The following is a 21,513-nucleotide window of genomic DNA, read 5'->3' on the forward strand; positions in this document are numbered from 1 at the left end:
GGACTTGTTCTGTTTTCCAGTAGTTTGAGTGCCCAATATCATTTCCAGGTGACGTACAGATAACATTCTTCATCTGCTACTTCTACTACCATGGGTGTCGATTTATGTGGAGGGGATGAACAAGATCGTAAACAGAATTTTTCTGGAGGGGGGGGCGTAAACATTTCTGATGAAACTCAAAAGCCAGGGAGCAAATTAACCAAGTTTGCCATTGGAGCGCTTTTGCATTTTCTAAAGTGAAATTGAAGGATTTTGTGCACACTTATGGTTAATTTTGTGAATATTTTTCAGTATAAATATTTTATTCAATTTCTTTTTTTTTTGGGGGGGGGGTGGTAACTGCCTCTCTACTCAGCTTATCAGGCTATGACAAACTTTGTATTAATGACTGGATAGGGGAATATCATACCAGACCACAGTAATAGACTGGATAGGGGAATATCATACCAGACCACAGTAATAGACTGGATAGGGGAATATCATGCCAGACCACAGTAATAGACTGGATAGGGGAATATCATGCCAGACCACAGTAATAGACTGGATAGGGGAATATCATACCAGACCACAGTAATAGACTGGATAGAGGAATATCATACCAGACCACAGTAATAGACTGGATAGAGGAATATCATACCAGACCACAGTAATAGACTGGATAGGGGAATATCATACCAGACCATAGTAATAGACTGGATAGAGGAATATCATGCCAGACCACAGTAATAGACTGGATAGGGGAATATCATACCAGACCACAGTAATAGACTGGATAGGGGAATATCATGCCAGACCACAGTAATAGACTGGATAGGGGAATATCATGCCAGACCACAGTAATAGACTGGATAGGGGAATATCATACCAGACCACAGTAATAGACTGGATAGAGGAATATCATACCAGACCACAGTAATAGACTGGATAGGGGAATATCATGCCAGACCACAGTAATAGACTGGATAGAGGAATATCATGCCAGACCACAGTAATAGACTGGATAGGGGAATATCATGCCAGACCACAGTAATAGACTGGATAGGGGAATATCATGCCAGACCACAGTAATAGACTGGATAGAGGAATATCATGCCAGACCACAGTAATAGACTGGATAGAGGAATATCATGCCAGACCACAGTAATAGACTGGATAGAGGAATATCATGCCAGACCACAGTAATAGACTGGATAGGGGAATATCATACCAGACCATAGTAATAGACTGGATAGAGGAATATCATGCCAGACCACAGTAATAGACTGGATAGGGGAATATCATACCAGACCACAGTAATAGATTAAGGCGGGTGCAGAAAGAGACGCAAATATTCTCAAAAGTTTAGCAAGGCTTAAAAAATAGGCATGACACAGTGCAGCACTGAATTTTTGCGTTACAGAATTATCACAAAAAATGTAGGTGGGGGGTCAGATCCCTCGTCTTATTAGTGGACCCCTGCAATACAAGTTCAATATAATAGTATCTAAACATATCAAAATGTTTTGTGAAAAAAAATAATCATAACTTTTAAAGTATAGTATCAGACAGCCAAATAAACTTGACCCAATTCCCTCCAATAGGCTCGAGATCACATGCTGGATGTAACATCATCAATCGAGTCGGCGTCACTTGTATTTTAAGATAGACAATGGTATGTAACCAAGCGGTTACAGACAATAAAATTATCTGCTTTCATTCAATTCCTTTACATTTCCTTAATTCATCATTGATGTTAGACGTTGTTAATAATACAGGTCAGCTCTAAGAAATCTAAATACCCCTGTCCCTTTGTTAACTCTATAACATTTAGTTGATGATGTCACTGCAGGAATGAGTTTTGGTGCTCCTTTTAACCCTAACTTATCTGCAGGAGGGGGGGGGGCTTTCAGGCACCCTAAAAATTGTTCGAGATATATCAGCTGCACAAATTTTTACCATGCCGCTCACCGACTATTTAATTTTAAGTCTCGTGCAGCTTTATACATGTAGACCAAATTTGTGATGCGGGGGCATGCGGTAACAAAATAAATTATGCAACATTAAGTTCATGTCAGACCAAATTGCTCAAGATGTATCTAACATGTACAAAGTCACTACAAAATCTGTTTCACCTATTAAAAGAGGTTCAATTATTCTCATTTTCATTGACAGTCATTTAATTTGACGCTATTTATAAGTGACATAATGTACCCAATGATTTTTTCCAGAAATTGTAACAAAAAGGTTTTTAAAAAGAAATACTTTAGAAATTAAAAAAAAAACAATAAAATACATGTACATAATAAAATTTATTTTGTTACCAGATTTTTTTCCGCTACATTTTTGATAAAATATCTGATGATGATTATGATAGAATTTTTGAAAAATATACTCCCCCCCCCCATAACATAAAGATGGAGAAAATAATCACGATATTTCGTTTTTCTTTCAGATTTTTGTTTAAGATATTTCAGTATAAGACAGATCTAGTACATCTAGTAAATCTGTATAAGATGAAGATTGTTAACAATGAAAAATTTGTATTTTCTAAAAAGGAGTTGGAAGATAATTTTGTATGAATGTACGCTTAATAGAAAGAACTTTGAAACTGAAAGGCAACAGTAAATTTTGATAAAGGTCCTCTGGTATGTCAAGTTTAGTTTAAAATAGGCGGCTTAGCTTCAGCCGGGGTAATAATATGATACCAATAGGAGCGGGCTATACATGGGTCAAAACTATTTTTTTGTCATTTCAATATGGCAACAGTTTTTTTTTTATTCCTTGTCATGTATCTCAACATAAAAATGACAATATTTTTTGTCTCGGGTCCGAGAAAAAAGTGAGCCGGGCCATAATTGCAGCGAAAACCCCCAAAAATCACTGTTTTGGCCACAACTTCTTTATTTGGTGGTCTTTTTTCTCTGGTTTTGGTGTCTATTAATATGTTTGTTTTTTGTGGGTTTTTTTTTTTGGGGGGCAGACAATTCGTTTTTCCTCTAATTAGTACTTTTAAACCATTGTAGATCTAAAAGATAATTTTACCTAAATTTGACAATTTTGAAAGCCTTTTTTCAGCCAAAATTAAGTAGGTTTCATTGTCCTGGAGTTCTTGGATATAATGATGATACAAATTCAACAATAGCAAGTAGCTTCATGTACATGTAGCTATATTGCTTTTATTCCTCTACTTTGGGTTTCACGGATATTTGCAAAATATCTTATTAAAAAAAAAAAAATGTCAATTATCCATTGGGGTTATACAGTATACAAAGTACTACACATACTGCAATGCATACATATGTCCATGCATTGACCACCATGACATATAACAAGGCCTGTATATAAACTAAAGTATCATAGAAATGAGCTCTAAATGCCTCAGAAATTGAAGTTATGTTTTGTCTCAGAAATTGAAGAAATTGTCAAATATGCTAATTCAGGGGGCAGAGAGAGGAAAATATAATAAACAATAGATTATTGTCAACCCCGCATTATGGCATTTACATTGGACATAGCTATTTTGGGCCTGTTGCATAAAAATTTACCATTACGTTAACTTTGCCGTCCAATGGTAACTTGCATGTAATCCTTTATTCTAAAATTGGCCGTTGATCAGCGTTACCATGGTAGTTACCTGACCCCATTTAAAACATACAGTGGGTCGGTTAAAAAAAGAAGATATGGCTAAAAATGTGATGTACGTACATAATATGCAAGTGATATTCATGAGCAATTTACATTGCATCTGGTTTCATCATGTATATTTGCATGTATAGCTGACAAGCAATCAAATTCACAATCTAATTCTAAACCTCAGATCCTCATTTCTATGACATTATATACAGGACTTGTCATATGTCTTGGTGGTCAATTCATGGACATTTGCAGTGTAGTATGTACAATGCATTGTATAATGTATAGCCCCTATTGATAAATGACATTTTCTTTTATTTGACCAGATATATTTTTCGCAAATATCTGTAAACCCCAATTCAGAGAAATAAAAGCAATATATCTGCTTGCTACTGTTCAACTAGTATCATCTAATCTCAAGAACCACAAGACAATGAACCTACTTTGGCTGAAAAGGAGCTTTAAAAATTGGTAAATTTAAAGGTCAAGTCCACCCCAGGTAAATGCTGACTTGAATAAATAGAGAAGAATCAAACTAGCATAGTGCTGAAAATTTCATCAAAATCGGATGTAAAATTAGAAAGTTATGACATTTTAAAGTTTCGCTTATTTTTCACAAAACAGTGATATGCACAACGAGGTGAGTCAGTCGATGATGTCTATCACTCACTATTTCTTTTGTTTTTTTATTGTTTGAATTTTACAATATTTCATTTTTTATAGATTTGACAATAAGGATCAACTTGACTGAAACATATAGGCCCGAATTCACAAAGGTGGTTTTTGCAGAAACCATGGTTTCAACCGTGGGTTTTACTGATTTTGCGATTCACAAAGGTGGTTTCAAATGAAACCATGGTTTCAACCGTGGGTTTTCGGCATGATTTTGAGTCAACTGTTTTAGGTGGTTTCAAACCGTGGGTTTTAGAAAAACCATGGTTTTTAGGCACATTGACCAATCACAGAACAGTATTTCGGTACATTGCTGAGCAAGTGGAGATAGACGACGATAAATAGATATGCACGAAAAGAAAAGAAGCTAGAAGCGAAGCGTGTAATATCGGTATTTGCCGAGCTGTGAGAACATCGTGAGTAATTTACCATTTCATAGCGACGATGAATATTTTTTCTACGTCTGTGTGTATTTGTTTGTGAAGAAATATTATAATTAATGCTGAAAATGCATGCAGATTTAGGAGCGGAACGGTGGACTCGTGATGGGAAAAGCATTATCGCACGCAAGTTATTTTCTAGTCCCACGCGTGTAGTTTTGTGTCCTGTCAAAACAAAAGATTATGAAGAGCTCTCCGTACCGAATCGCTAAGCTCCCTGCCCTGGGTTTAATAGCTCGGCTCATAAAACTGAGCTCTGGAGAAGCGATGCATGACAAAGCCGCCAAAGTAGTCAGACTTTCAACCACAATTGTGCAAAATTCAAGAAAATTTTATTCTTTATTTATACCTTAGTTTGATATGATTTTTTTAGTATAAATTAAAGTAACTGCACAAACAGCATCACTTAATAATTTATAATGGGCATGTTGCCTGTGAGGCTGTGTTGTTATTGCCTTGTTGGGTAAATTTAGTGAATGGGAAAACACTTCCTATAAACTGTGTCTAGTCATTGTTAATTGTTTGTAGATCCTGTCTATAATAATAGTGTTCGCAATTTTTTTTCTTCAAAATTTACTTATTCAGATCCAACTGGAGAAATGTTGGAACTAGATCTACATGTAGCCTCGGCTCGAGGACGAGGACTCTGTGATGATATTTTTAAAATTTTGAGTTGACAGTGTCTTATCATTATGGAGCCGGAGCACGCGCTAGGCTAGGGCAGGCCTGCGTAGGGCTGTGTCAGTGTGTGTCGAAGAAGTTGGTAAAATTGTCAATGATGGAATCCCCTTCAATATCCACATCACTGCCAATTGGTTACACTGAATGGAATTAATTTAAATTTTATACCTTTTTACCACCTAAACTAAAGCATATAAAAGGAATAACAAATATTATATAGGGCCTAAATAATGAAAACATGAAAAATTAGAGGTTTCTTACCAGACCGATCTAGTGACTAGTGGCCATTGCAAAATCTTGCCATCCCTTGCTCACCCTGCGTAATACATAGGCTTGACTCAGTTTGTTTATATGATGTAGCTACAATACGATGAGCTACGTTATGAAGCGCCATTCTATAGAACAATTCATTGAATAAATTATTTTAGCAAATGATATTATGAATTTACATTTTGGTTGGAAATACTATCATTTAATCTGGCAGATTTGAGAGATGTTGAATTATGTCCATTATATTAAAAAAAAAAAGTAATTTCATGTAGATCTACAGGTCTGTACTTTTTTTTATTTCCGCAGTAAATTTTCGAATGGATGAAAACATCTTACAACATGTGCAGGCTGTCCTGAAGAATGAAGGAGGATTGTTAGAGAGGTATGTTTATTTTTTTTCTATATGGACTATTGTCTATTTTCTTTTTTTTTTCTTTGTCACCATCTAAAAAAAAAAAAATCATAAAATTGGTTTCGATAAAGAAGCATGTATTTTGATCAATTTCAAACTTGGTTGACGTACACATCTGACAGTTACTGAACTAATCTTAATTCTGTGTCACATGATCAATGGTCATAGAGTACTAGACCAAAGGCTTCAGTTTCTGTATTTTGGTTGTTCCGCTGAACTGCGTAAAGGATTATAGTGAAATGTCAGAAATTGTTAAGGAAATCCCCAGAAACGACGGTTATTCCTGTCTAATAGAGTACATGCCTAAATGTCAAAAATTTTGTAGATCCAGTTGATCAATTTAAATTTATGAGAATGACAATGTGATTAGGTTGGCAAAATAAGGAATTCATAAGTCAACTGACCAAATATGCAGATTTCTCAAAAGGTAGGCCAATAAATTTCGACAATATGCAGTAAAGGTAGTTAATACATAGTTGTTGTTTATTCAATGTTGTTTAAATATTTTATTTTGCTTCTTACTCTATTCTAACTCACTAGGAATATGCCAACCAGAACTGCAATTAGGAGTCATTGACAGGAGGAACCTTTGTGACTTGTACGAGGATGAAGCTTTCAAGCACCACACGCTACCTTATCAACATGCTTGAAGATGATCTGAGCCTGAGGAGGGACAAAGGGCCTAGTGATCGACTACCTTTGTATCTGCAAATATCGACAATTCTGCGTTTGTATGCTGTAAGTATTTCTTTTATAAGAAAGTTATGACATAAACATCTCAAGACAAGCCTAGTGTATGCAAATATTAGTGATGTTGCTGTCAAAAGAAATCGAACTCAATGTAAAAAGTGATAATAAATTTTGGCAACTGCCTGTTTTTAATTCACAATGAACTGAGCCTATGATTATTATTTTGTATTTTTGAAAAAAATAGAAAATACAATCAGAAATGTAAATTAGAACTAGAAGTTTTGTCATCCATTGTCGACAGATTCTTCCAAAATCCATACTTTACATTTAGGTGGTATAATTATCTTGGTTATTTGAAAAAAGTATTGCATCTGCTTTGCTCAATGTATGTTTGTCACACAATTGTTTCTGGGGTTGGGAAAAGTTTAGCCTTTAGACCAGTAAAGTAATGTTAAACTTAGACAGCTGGCAGCCGTCTGTTTCGAGGAGTTTTTTAACATTTTTTTATTTTTTTAATTTCTCCTCGTACACAGACGGCTCGCTATCGTGCAGCCACCATTAGGGGACTTACAATGCAAAATCCCCCCGTCGGGGCTCTTCAATTTTTGTCTTTAATGAATCAAACTTTTGAAAATTAACGCAACCGAAATGCAAATTAATATTCCCTCTTGGCATTAATTGCCAAAAAATTGGGAAAATCAAGTTAAAAGGAACAAAAACAGTGACTTACCTCGGTTGTCGCGCAACTTCACTGCCCTGTTTTATCCGAACTTAATACACATAAACATATGGCCATTGAGTCCCCTGTACAGATCGCGCTAGAACTTCGGTCTCTGTATTTGGTGAGTGAAGCCAACGGAGTTCAGCTGAACAACCAACATAACAGAGACCGAAGCTTTTGGTCTATGTTAAACTGAGTTCTATGATATTTAAAGGATTCCATATGGGATCAAAAATGATTTTTTTTTAATCTTTAAATGTAAAGACAATGAAATAGTTATTTCTTGTTTTCTCTTTGTCATCTGAAAAAATAAAATCACAGAGTAATGTGCAACTTCTGGCAATATATCTTCATTTACAGGATAATTTCAGGGAATACATGGTGATGAGACATCAGCTGTTGAGTGATCAAAGATGTTTCACAAGCCATAGCAAGAAGAAAGGTTTTGTGAGAACTTCAACAATGAGAGATGAGATTGAGGCTACCCAACAACAACTGTATGAGCGTTGTGGCCCAGTGGATTAGTCTCCCGGACCTTGAAACAGAGGGTTGTGGGTTCGAATCCCAGCCATGGCGTAATTTCCTTCAACAAGAAACTGATCCACACGGTGCTGCACTCAACCTAGGTGAGGTAAATGGTTACCGGTAGGAAGTAATTCCTCAAGAAGCTGTGAACGCCTAGCTTAGCCGGGTAATATAGGAGCGCCTTGAGCACCTAATAAGGTGGATATGTGCGCAATATAAATACCCTATATTATTATTTTGAGTACCAGTACTACAGGAATTCAATAGTCATAGGTGTGATCGATGGGACCCATGTCTATATAAGATAATAAGAATTCCTGGAGGAACACAAGCTTTGTACTTTTTTGAAGGGCAAGTCCACCCCAACAAAGAGTTTCTTTGATATAATAGAGAAAAGTCCAATGAGCATAACACTGAAACTTTCATTAAAATTTGATGTAAAATGAGAAAGTTCTGACATTTTGAAGTTTTGCTTATAAGTTATTTTCACAAAACATCTGTGCACATCCTGGTCATTATGCAAATGAGCGACCAAGTGACGTTCTCCATTCACCGTTTCTTTTGAAATATATCATTAAATATGATTTTTTTTTCCGCCTCATAATGTGTAATACAGGTGTACCGGTATGCTTTGATTTCTCCCTGAAATTTGTGTAAAAAGCCATTGTGGCAACCTGAACTCAATTCAATGAAGACTTATAATTGTGAATTCTGTAAAAATTCAAGTTTTATAATATATTTCATATCTTGATATGCAAAAGAAAGACTGTGACATAGACTTAATTGCATATCACCTGTTTTGTGCATATAAGTGATTTGTGTGAATCTTTGATATGTCATTACTTATTTTACATCATATTTTGATGTTGTCAGTGTCATGCATGTTTTATTTTTATCTATCCATTCAAAGAAACTTTTTGTTGTACAGTGGACTTGCTCTAGAACAGGTATTTTTGTATGTACATGTAAGAATTTCATTATTTATTTGTGTCTTTTCTTTTAACGCTTTTTTACTGGGGGTTGAAGCAACCTCCCTTGAGATCTTGGCCAATGATCACGTAAACGCCTTGAAAATTGGTATGATAATAGTGGGGGATGTAATGTGCAATGAAATATGGTTAATTTTTCCGAAATTGTCAGATCTTTTATATGAATTATGCTAATTTATGTGTAAATTATACTTTTATACCATTGCTATAAAATGCTAACAATCAAATATATAAAAAAAATCCTAGTTTTAAAATGAATTTCTCATGTATTTTATTGTTTTATGAATTTCCTATGTATATCTTTGTTTTTCAACCTTTTGGTTTTCTTTATTAAGAAGATGAGAAAACTCAACATTGACCTTTTACACAAAATCCCATTTTGGAGCAATTTTGGGTCTGACATGCACTTATGTAATGTTGAGTAATTTTCCAACCGCATACCAGGCATCGTAAATTTGGTCTCAAAAGATGTGCAAGACTTCAAAATAAAATGTTGGCGAGCAGCACAGTCGTATAATTTATCACAGTGGAATGGTCGTGGAAAATGTCGAGGGTGGGGGGGTTGATTCAACCCCCCCCCCCCCCCCGGTTTTAGGGTTGAAATAGCACATGATTTTTGAGAATTTCACATGAATACAAAGGAAATTATCTAATCTATTTCTTTTTTAAGTATTTGAAATTAACTTTTATCAGATTTAGTTTCTTTCACAGACTACATGTATCTTCAATGATTTTTAAATTTAAACAGTTTGTTAAAAGAAAACATTATTTAATCACGAAGCATCAAATGTAAATTCCTCATTTACTTTTTCATGTAAAATATTCTCACATATTTCAAATTGTATTTTTCAAATGTTTAGAACTTTGATAGCTCCCAGAAAGTTTATTGCATGCTCCAAAATATGCATGTGTCCATGAGGATGATGAGGTCAAGGGTCATCAATTTAAATTGCTCTAATTTCTTTGTTTTTGCATTAGTTGTATTTACATTTTGCACAGATAACCATTGGGTATTAAATACCACATGTACATGTATGTCCAAGAGGATGATAAGGTCAAAAGATCATATTGCATAGTTTATTGATCGTGATATCAGGCGAGACACGTGGTTCACCTTGTTTTTTGTTGAAATGTATTCTTTTCATGTGTCCACAGGGCAACATCCTATCTGAGCCTTATGAATAGAGCTTGACTCGGGCAACTGGGAAAACACTAGCTTGGCCAGGCACATGCACATTTAGGGGGCATGAATGAAACAAAAGGGCAATTAATGTATTTTATTGGAAAAAATATAATTTCAATTGACCCCCCAAGGATAACCTGATGGCCTAGTTGAGGAAACCAGGCAGCCTAACGAGTAGAGCTTGACTCGGTCAACCAGAAAAACACCAGCTAATAATGAACACTAATGATTATTCATATAGGCCATTATTGTATTGTAATACAAGAATGTGGCAAGATATCAAAACCTGGAATAAGTATTTATTTATTTCACAAATATTTGTAATTTTACAATATGTTATAAAATGCCAATTGAGTATTAGATTTTCAGTGTGTTATATTTTTATGTAATTTCCTGATGTGATTTTCCAAGGTACCAGGTGATTTCATGCAAATTAAAGATATACAGAAAAGATACAAGAGTAGTCTTAATTCCCTTTTCCTGATTTGGACGAAATAATCATGAAGATGATCAAGATGACTTTGGTGGTGATGAGGATTTTAATGTTGTTGTTGCTGCTGATGGTGTGATGATGAAGTTGGTGGTGACGAGTGGTGGTGGTGATGATGGTGGTGGTCATACATGTGATGGTAATGATGATGTTGGTGATGATGATGGGTTGGTGTTGATGATGAGGTTGGTGATGACGATAAGATGATAGCAATGGTGATGTTAGTGTTGATGGTAATGATGTTGACGATAGTAATGATCATCCCCCTTTCATCTCCATCCACCTTTTATCTCCAGCACTCTTATCTATATATATCCCTCTCATCTCCCTTCCTCCTCACCATCTCCATCCCTCCTCTCACCATCTCCATCACTCTATCCTCTCATCTCCATCCTCCGATCCCCTCCATCCCTCATCTCCACCCCCGTCTCAATCACCCTCATCACCTCCATCCCTCCCATTATCTCCATCACCATCTCTTTCCTCTCAACATTTCCATCCCTCTCAACATCTCCATTTTTCTTATCTCCATTTGTCTCAGGAAAATGCCTATACACAAGATAGAATTCAACAGTCAAAATACTTCTTTTGAAATATAATATCCCTTAGTAAAGTGGGTTTTATTATTTACCATATAAATTTGAATAATTACATAGTAAACACTGTATACTTAACCGAATTTGCATTTTTGAAAGTGAAACTGAATTTTTTCATGCACACTTTCAGTGGATATGAAAATTTTAAGTAAAATTAAATTATTAAAAATTCCAGGGGGGGGGGGGGCAACTGCTGCGTACCAAGCCGGCCCCATGTATATTTTCCCTTAATACTCAAACAGCCACGTAATAAGCATAGAACTCATTCTAAGGCTAAGCTGTACACCAGGGGAAAAATAATATAAAAAAGCAATATATTATTCATTAAGCTGCAAGAAAAGTTAAAGAAAATAAATCAGGGGAAAACAAGGAATTGAAAGGGGCAAAATTAGATCAATTTATCCATGTTATTTTAAATTCTGTAAAAAAATGCTAAGTCCCCTATTTTTTTATTTTATTGATCGCTTCCTTCCGCCCGGCATGCCCACACCATATTTCGGGGGCCGGGGCGAAAACGCCCCCCCCCCCTGCAGCCTCGGCATGCGTACATTATTAAATATTAGTACTACATTTCATCATCATCATAGGAAGAAGGCGGTGGCCTGTAATTCCCGGTCACTCCATCTATGGTTTTAGTCTGGTGAATTTATTACTGTACGCATGCTGAGGAGTGGGGATTTAATTTTAGCCTGAATCGAACATCCACAAGTCAAAGAAATTGAAGCCTATTATTACTTAAAACTAAGCTATACACCATTGAAAATAAATATACATAAACAAAATCATTTATTTAAAAATGTAGAAGGGCAGAGCCTACAATGTCAAATTAAGCTTCACTCAGCTCAGCTCGGCTCTTTACACGCCCACTTCCGTTGAGGATATTCGGGGCGGAAGCGCCCCGGCAGCTACGGGGGCCGAGCTACGCAGTATTGCGATGAAAAGCACCGAATCGTTCATCCGATCCGATCAGAGAGAAAAGATGACAAACCTCAACAATCGTGCATCTACAGTGAATGTTACTCTCTCTATGAAGAAATTGAGTTAAGGGAATACAAGAAAGTCTATCTTCTGCGACAAAAGTGAAGAAAATGAATTATGATCACAAAATTAAGTCATTTCTTGAGCCGGGGCCGAGTCAAGTACCAATAAAAATACGGTACAGCAACTAAATAAACGCGGGCCGGCTACATATGGGATCGGAATCGCGAGATAGCTAGAAGCGCATAAAATTACACTTTTTTTTATATTTCACCGAAAAAAGTTGTAGTAAGTGAAGAATCAGACCATATTACCAGTGCTATTTGTTGAATGTAAGTTTTCAATGAACTGAGCATGCTCAGTACACGCTAAAAAAGGGGAAATCCCTGGTTTTGAGGTAAAACCCACGGTTTAAACCATGGTTTCATTTGAGTCCACTGTTGAAACCATGGTTTCATTTGAGACCACTGTTGAAACCGTAGGTTTTATAAACCATCGTTTGTGAATCGCAAGTTTTAGAAACCATGGTTTTTGAAAAACCATGGTTTCTAAAACCCACGGTTTCTAAAAACCATGGTTTCAAACGAAACCACCTTTGTGAATTCGGGCCTGAGTATTACACAATGCTAATTCCATATGTTCAGGGAGAAATTAATTGTTGTATCACTTGACAATGAGAAAATTAGAATATTTCATATAATAAAATACAAACAAGATAATGAGTGGATGACGTCATAGTCTCCTCATTTACATACTGACCAGGATGTGCATATAACTACTTTGTGAAATTAAGCGAAACTTTAAAATGTCATAACTTTCTTATTGTACATTCGATTTTGATGAAATTGTCAGCACTATGCTAGTTTGATTTTTCTCTATATATTTATTGAAGTCAGCAATTTCCTGGGGTGGACTTGACATTTAAGCATTTTTAAAGGTCTCATAGCAAATGCACATGGCCAGGAGGTGCACAAAGCTAGCAGCACTTCAAAATCAACATTTTAGCCAAAATTGAGGGATTTGGCATATCTAAGCTCATATTTGAGTAGGTCAGATCATTTCTTGTTGGTCGACAGCACCGTGTTTGTGTGAATGGTGTGTTCTCTGACTGGGCTGATGTAACCAGCGGAATACCGCAAAGGAGTGTCGTCGGATGACAAAGATGCTGAGTTATTACAAGTGGATTTAGAGGTAAAAATGGCAAAGGTAAAATTGACAGAGGTAAAGATCATGACATGCTACTTACATCAACAAGAAAAAGACAGAGCCGTTCCAGAACATTCATGGCGGTGTGCATATAAATGTTTTCACAAAATATTGATAAAATTTAAAATTCAATAATTTCTCAGTGACTGACCTCGGAATGTACAATTTTTTATCATGACCTCTGGTAGGCCCATGCACCTGACCCAAACCTGGCACTACCTCTTGGTCATACCTAAATGTTTCGATCATATCTCCTCGCACACTGCGATATGCTAATGTAGGAAGTTTTAGTTGAATCAATCTTTGTTCATATGGATGGTTCTTTACTTCAGCAGGTACCAACTTAGTGGCCCTTCTTTGTACATTTTCTATTGCTTGAATGTTTCTTTAAGTATGGACTCCATACTGCATGAGCATACTCCTAATGAGGTCTAATCAATGCTTTGTATACAATGGTATAGGAGTAAGAAGTTCTCCTTGTGACATGTGAAGATAAACAAATGTTCTTCTAATTAGATTCATTAGCCTATTGCCTTTATTGGCTTTATTTATCTTTGACTGAAAGTGCTGGTCAAAACTAAGCTTTGTCATGTTTGTGTCGACAATCACTCCTATTCCTAAATCTTTACTAGTTTAAACTTGTGATGTGAGGCATTCTCATCATGTGTCATTGTCATGATTGTATAGGCATTAAATTCATCATTCTTTTTACCTATTGTAAGTACACAACATTTATCCAGGTTGAAATTTAACAGCCACTTGTCAGACCAGGAAACAAGTCTGCCTGTAATAACTCGGCATCATTATCATTCTCTACATGTTTATATCAAGATATCATTATCATTCTAAGTCTACATGTTTATATGAAGATATATTCTTACTACATGGCAATTAATGGAAAAAGAACATCTCGATCATCTCACCTGTATGACCTGCAGAATATTATCTGATCATTCTTCCCAGTCAGCACTCATCCTACGAACGAGGTTCTTAAGTTCTAGCCATGGTCAATGCAACTGTACTATAGGCCAACGGCCAACAAATGTGATTTGTGAACTCGATAGATTCCAGTCAATTTTGCCAGTACTAGTAGATCTTGTTGTTTAACGACTGATTCTGAACACTTGATCAACATCCCAGCACTTTAATAGTGGATGTCTCCATAATGATGAAAACAATGACCACCAATGAACTGTCAAAGTTCGGAATAGATGAGGAAGAAGAGTTTGTACAGTACGCGGCCAATTACCAAAATGGCCGATGTTGACAGACACTTCCTGCAACGCGTCACGGGGAATCCCCGAGAAAAACTGTTTCCTAATCGACATATACAGATGGCGCTATTTAAAATCTGTGGAAGATAAAATCCAATTTTTTTTCCGGGCATGTTACTGTTGTTATTCAGCTAACTTTTTATCCGGGGGGGGGGGGGGGCACTTCCATTGACCAGTGGATACCATGCGTGAACATTGGGTTTGAAAAAGCACCCTAAACATATATTTTCCATGTTCTGAAAATGCATCCCTTAACAAGTATTGACGTGTGAAACCGTACCCTTTTAACAAGTATGAAAAAAACAAATAATAAACGATACCCTTCAGTGACAAGCATTCCCTAAAAATATTTATATCTAAATAACATAAATACAATAAAATTCACAAAGCAAAATGCTGAAAATTTCACCAAAATCGGATAACAAAATTATTGAATTTTAAATTTTATCAATATTTTGTGAAAACGTTTATATGCACACCGCCATGAATATTCTTGAAAGGCTCTGTCTTTTTCTTGTTGATGTACGTAGCATTTCATGATCTTTACCTCTGCCATTTTTGCTTTTGCCATTTTTACCTCTGCCATTTTTACCTTTGCCATTTTTAAATCTGCCATTTTTACCTTTACTATTTTACCTCTGCCATTTTTACACCGAGCCTAATCCCCGTTTCCCTAATCCTTACACTTACCCTCAGTTTCGTAACCCTAACCCTAAAAAACGACTATGAAAAATTTTGAACACATAGGCCTACATTATCTACTAAAAACAAAAAAGAAACAACGAAATTTTACGATATACAGTGTACAAGCCTATACGATGCGTATGAAAAAAGGACAGTTTTGAAAAGTCTATCAAAACTTTGTTTCAAATTACGATATGTGTATTTTGATGTCAATAGATGCTCTGAAGTTTTATCTTCCAAATGCCATAAAAATAGTTTCATTCATGCTTGCATACACACGGAACATTTTGGCAGATGTAAAAGAAAAAGGCTTGCGCCAAATGGCAGAAAAAAAACGTTGACGTTCGGACATATTGCTAGTCAGCAGACTTCCTCTTAGCTTTTCATTATCTTTGTTCATTATTTTCGAATTATCCTTTCATAATCCATTTACAAAGCATTCATGTATTTGAATTGTTTTGTATTTTCAATATCTTTTAGCATTTCTTCATGAGTAAAGAAAAAAAAGCTTGTTGTCAACCTAGGTAAAGAGATGTGCATACTAATGGATGAGCTTGTAATTTATTCAAATCTTTTTATTATGTAAAACAAATGTTATGGTGATTTTGAAATGCATGAATCCTATTGTTAATGGGACAAGAAAAATTATGTGTTGGACAGGATGCTGGGAACAATTTTTAACAGGGGTGCTGGTTTAAATTTGATATGCAAAAATAAATGTTTTCACGAAAATTTCAGCTCCTTTTGATCAAGAGAAATTTGACGGGCACAAAAAAAGGTTTTTTGCTACAAAATTTTACTTGTAACAACAGTTACTCTATCTTATTACATACCCCACCCTCATACCTCTCCTTCATTTCACATCTTCATCTCTATCTTATTACATACCCCACCCTCATACCTCTCCTTCCATTCCACATCTTCATCTCTATCTTATTACATACCCCACCCTCATACCTCTCCTCCATTCCACATCTTCATCTCTATCTTATTACATACCCAACCCTCTTACCTCTCCTTCATTCCACATCTTTATCTCTATCTTGTTACATACCCCACCCTCATACCTCTCCTTCATTCCACATCTTCATCTCTATCTTATTACATACCCCATCCTCATACCTCTCCCTTCATTCCACATCTTCATCTCTATCTTATTACATACCCCACCCTCATACCTCTCCTCCATTCCACATCTTCATCTCTATCTTATTACATACCCAACCCTCATACCTCTCCCTTCATTCCACATCTTCATCTCTATCTTATTACATACCCCACCCTCATACCTCTCCTTCATTCCACATCTTCATCTCTATCTTATTACATACCCAACCCTCATACCTCTCCCTCCATTCCACATCTTCATCTCTATCTTATTACATACCCCACCCTCATACCTCTCCTTCATTCCACATCTTCATCTCTATCTTATTACATACCCAACCCTCATACCTCTCCCTCCATTCCACATCTTCATCTCTATCTTATAACATACCCAACCCTCTTACCTCTCCTTCATTCCACATCTTTATCTCTATCTTGTTACATACCCCACCCTCATACCTCTCCTTCATTCCACATCTTCATCTCTATCTTATTACATACCCCACCCTCATACCTCTCCCTTCATTCCACATCTTCATCTCTATCTTATTACATACCCCACCCTCATACCTCTCCTCCATTCCACATCTTCATCTCTATCTTATTACATACCCAACCCTCATACCTCTCCCTCCATTTCACATCTTCATCTCTATCTTATAACATACCCCACCCTCATACCTCTCCTCCATTACACATCTTCATCTCTATCTTATTACATACCCAACCCTCATACCTCTCCCTTCATTCCACATCTTCATCTCTATCTTATTACATACCCCACCCTCATACCTCTCCCTTCATTCCACATCTTCATCTCTATCTTATTACATACCCCACCCTCATACCTCTCCTTCATTCCACATCTTCATCTCTATCTTATTACATACCCAACCCTCATACCTCTCCTCCATTCCACATCTTCATCTCTATCTTATTACATACCCAACCCTCATACCTCTCCCTTCATTCCACATCTTCATCTCTATCTTATTACATACCCCACCCTCATACCTCTCCCTTCATTCCACATCTTCATCTCTATCTTATTACATACCCCACCCTCATACCTCTCCTCCATTCCACATCTTCATCTCTATCTTATTACATACCCCACCCTCATACCTCTCCCTTCATTCCACATCTTCATCTCTATCTTATTACATACCCCACCCTCATACCTCTCCCTTCATTCCACATCTTCATCTCTATCTTATTACATACCCCACCCTCATACCTCTCCTCCATTCCACATCTTCATCTCTATCTTATTACATACCCAACCCTCTTACCTCTCCTTCATTCCACATCTTTATCTCTATCTTGTTACATACCCCACCCTCATACCTCTCCTTCATTCCACATCTTCATCTCTATCTTATTACATACCCCACCCTCATACCTCTCCTTCATTCCACATCTTCATCTCTATCTTATTACATACCCCACCCTCATACCTCTCCCTTCATTCCACATCTTCATCTCTATCTTATTACATACCCCACCCTCATACCTCTCCTCCATTCCACATCTTCATCTCTATCTTATTACATACCCAACCCTCATACCTCTCCCTTCATTCCACATCTTCATCTCTATCTTATTACATACCCCACCCTCATACCTCTCCTCCATTCCACATCTTCATCTCTATCTTATTACATACCCAACCCTCTTACCTCTCCTTCATTCCACATCTTTATCTCTATCTTGTTACATACCCCACCCTCATACCTCTCCTTCATTCCACATCTTCATCTCTATCTTATTACATACCCCACCCTCATACCTCTCCCTTCATTCCACATCTTCATCTCTATCTTATTACATACCCCACCCTCATACCTCTCCCTTCATTCCACATCTTCATCTCTATCTTATAACATACCCCACCCTCATACCTCTCCTCCATTCCACATCTTCATCTCTATCTTATTACATACCCAACCCTCATACCTCTCCCTTCATTCCACATCTTCATCTCTATCTTATTACATACCCCACCCTCATACCTCTCCTTCATTCCACATCTTCATCTCTATCTTATTACATACCCAACCCTCATACCTCTCCCTCCATTCCACATCTTCATATCTATCTTATTACATACCCCACCCTCATACCTCTCCCTCCATTCCACATCTTCATCTCTATCTTGTTACATACCCCACCCTCATACCTCTCCTTCATTCCACATCTTCATCTCTATCTTATAACATACCCCACCCTCATACCTCTCCTCCATTCCACATTTTCATCTCTATCTTATTACATACCCCACCCTCATACCCCTCCCTCCATTCCACATCTTCATCTCTATCTTATTACATACCCCACCCTCATACCTCTCCCTTCATTCCACATCTTCATCTCTATCTTATTACATACCCCACCCTCATACCTCTCCTCCATTCCACATCTTCATCTCTATCTTATTACATACCCAACCCTCATACCTCTCCTTCATTCCACATCTTCATCTCTATCTTATTACATACCCCACCCTCATACCTCTCCTTCATTCCACATCTTCATCTCTATCTTATTACATACCCCACCCTCATACCTCTCCCTTCATTTCACATCTTTATCTCTATCTTGTTACATACCCCACCCTCATACCTCTCCCTCCATTCCACATCTTCATCTCTATCTTATTACATACCCCACCCTCATACCTCTCCCTTCATTTCACATCTTTATCTCTATCTTGTTACATACCCCACCCTCATACCTCTCCCTCCATTCCACATCTTCATCTCTATCTTATTACATACCCCACCCTCACACCTCTTCTCCATTCCACATCTTCATCTCTATCTTATTACATACCACACCCTCACACCTCTCCCTTCATTTCACATCTTCATCTCTATCTTATTACATACCCCACCCTCATACCTCTCCCTCCATTCCACATCTTCATCTCTATCTTATTACATACCCCACCCTCACACCTCTTCTCCATTCCACATCTTCATCTCTATCTTATTACATACCACACCCTCACACCTCTCCCTTCATTTCACATCTTCATCTCTATCTTATTACATACCCCACCCTCATACCTCTCCCTCCATTCAACATCTTCATCTCTATCTTATTACATACCCCCACCCTTATACCACTCCTTTCATTCCACATCTTCATCTCTATCTTATTACATACCCCACCCTCATACCTCTCCCTCCATTCCACATCTTCATCTCTATCTTATTACATACCCCACCCTCATACCTCTCCTTTCATTCCACATCTTCATCTCTATCTTATTACATACCCCACCCTCACACCTCTCCTTCATTCCACATCTTCATCTCTATCTTATTACATACCCCACCCTCATACCTCTCCTTCATTCCACATCTTCATCTCTATCTTATTACATACCCCACCCTCATACCTCTCCCTCCATTCCACATCTTCATCTCTATCTTATTACATACCCGACCCTCATACCTCTCCTTCATTCCACATCTTCATCTCTATCTTACTACATACCCCACCCTCATACCTCTCCTCCATTCCACATCTTCATCTCTATCTTATTACATACCCCACCCTCATACCTCTCCTACATTCCACATCTTCATCTCTATCTTATTACATACCCCACCCTCATACCTCTCCTTCATTCCACATCTTCATCTCTATCTTATTACATACCCCACCCTCATACCTCTCCTCCATTCCACATCTTCATCTCTATCTTATTAAATACCCCACCCTCATACCTCTCCTTCATTCCACATCTTCATCTCTATCTTATTACATACCCCACCCTCATACCTCTCCTCCATTCCACATCTTCATCTCTATCTTATTACATACCCAACCCTCATACCTCTCCTCCATTCCACATCTTCATCTCTATCTTATTACATACCCAACCCTCATACCTCTCCTCCATTCCACATCTTCATCTCTATCTTATTACATACCCCACCCTCATAGCTCTCCCTCCATTCAACATCTTCATCTCTATCTTATTACATACCCCACCCTCATACCTCTCCTTCATTCCACATCTTCATCTCTATCTTATTACATACCCCACCCTCATACCTCTCCTCCATTCCACATCTTCATCTCTATCTTATTAAATACCCCACCCTCATACCTCTCCTCCATTCCACATCTTCATCTCTATCTTATTACATACCCCACCCTCATACCTCTCCCTTCATTCCACATCTTCATCTCTATCTTATTACATACCCCACCCTCATACCTCTCCTTCATTCCACATCTTCATCTCTATCTTATTACATACCCCACCCTCATACCTCTCCTTCATTCCACATCTTCATCTCTATCTTATTACATACCCCACCCTTATACCTCTCCTTCATTCCACATCTTCATCTCTATCTTATTACATACCCCACCCTCATACCTCTCCTTCATTCCACATCTTCATCTCTATCTTATTTCATACCCCACCCTCATACTTCTCCTTCATTTCACATCTTCATCTCTATCTTATTACATACCCCACCCTCACACCTCTCCTCCATTCCACATCTTCATCTCTATCTTATTACATACACCACCCTCGTACCTCTCCTTCATTCCACATCTTCATCTCTATCTTATTACATACCCCACCCTCATACCTCTCCCTTCATTCCACATCTTCATCTCTATCTTATTACATACCCCACCCTCACACCTCTCCCTCCATTCCACATCTTCATCTCTATCTTATTACATACCCCACCCTCACACCTCTCCTTCATTCCACATCTTCATCTCTATCTTATTACATACCCCACCCTCATACCTCTCCTTCATTCCACATCTTCATCTCTATCTTATTACATACCCCACCCTCACACCTCTCCTTCATTCCACATCTTAATCTCTATCTTATTACATACCCCACCCTCATACCTCTCCTCCATTCCACATCTTCATCTCTATCTTATTACATACCCCACCCTCATACCTCTCCTTCATTCCACATCTTCATCTCTATCTTAT

At 37.3% G+C, this 21,513-nt stretch overlaps 1 long non-coding RNA gene across 1 annotated transcript; it reads left to right on the forward strand.

Moving 5' to 3' along the window:
* The first annotated feature begins 4,604 nt into the window (after positions 1-4,604).
* LOC129284123 (uncharacterized) lies at positions 4,605-10,652 on the forward strand. The gene is made up of 4 exons (XR_010296864.1): positions 4,605-4,700; positions 5,982-6,057; positions 6,628-6,825; positions 7,859-10,652. It is a non-coding gene; the product is annotated as an uncharacterized LOC129284123 (long non-coding RNA).
* The last annotated feature ends 10,861 nt before the right edge of the window (positions 10,653-21,513 follow it).

Source organism: Lytechinus pictus, unplaced genomic scaffold, assembly GCF_037042905.1.
Source record: "Lytechinus pictus isolate F3 Inbred unplaced genomic scaffold, Lp3.0 scaffold_26, whole genome shotgun sequence".
Lineage (NCBI taxonomy): Eukaryota > Metazoa > Echinodermata > Echinoidea > Temnopleuroida > Toxopneustidae > Lytechinus > Lytechinus pictus.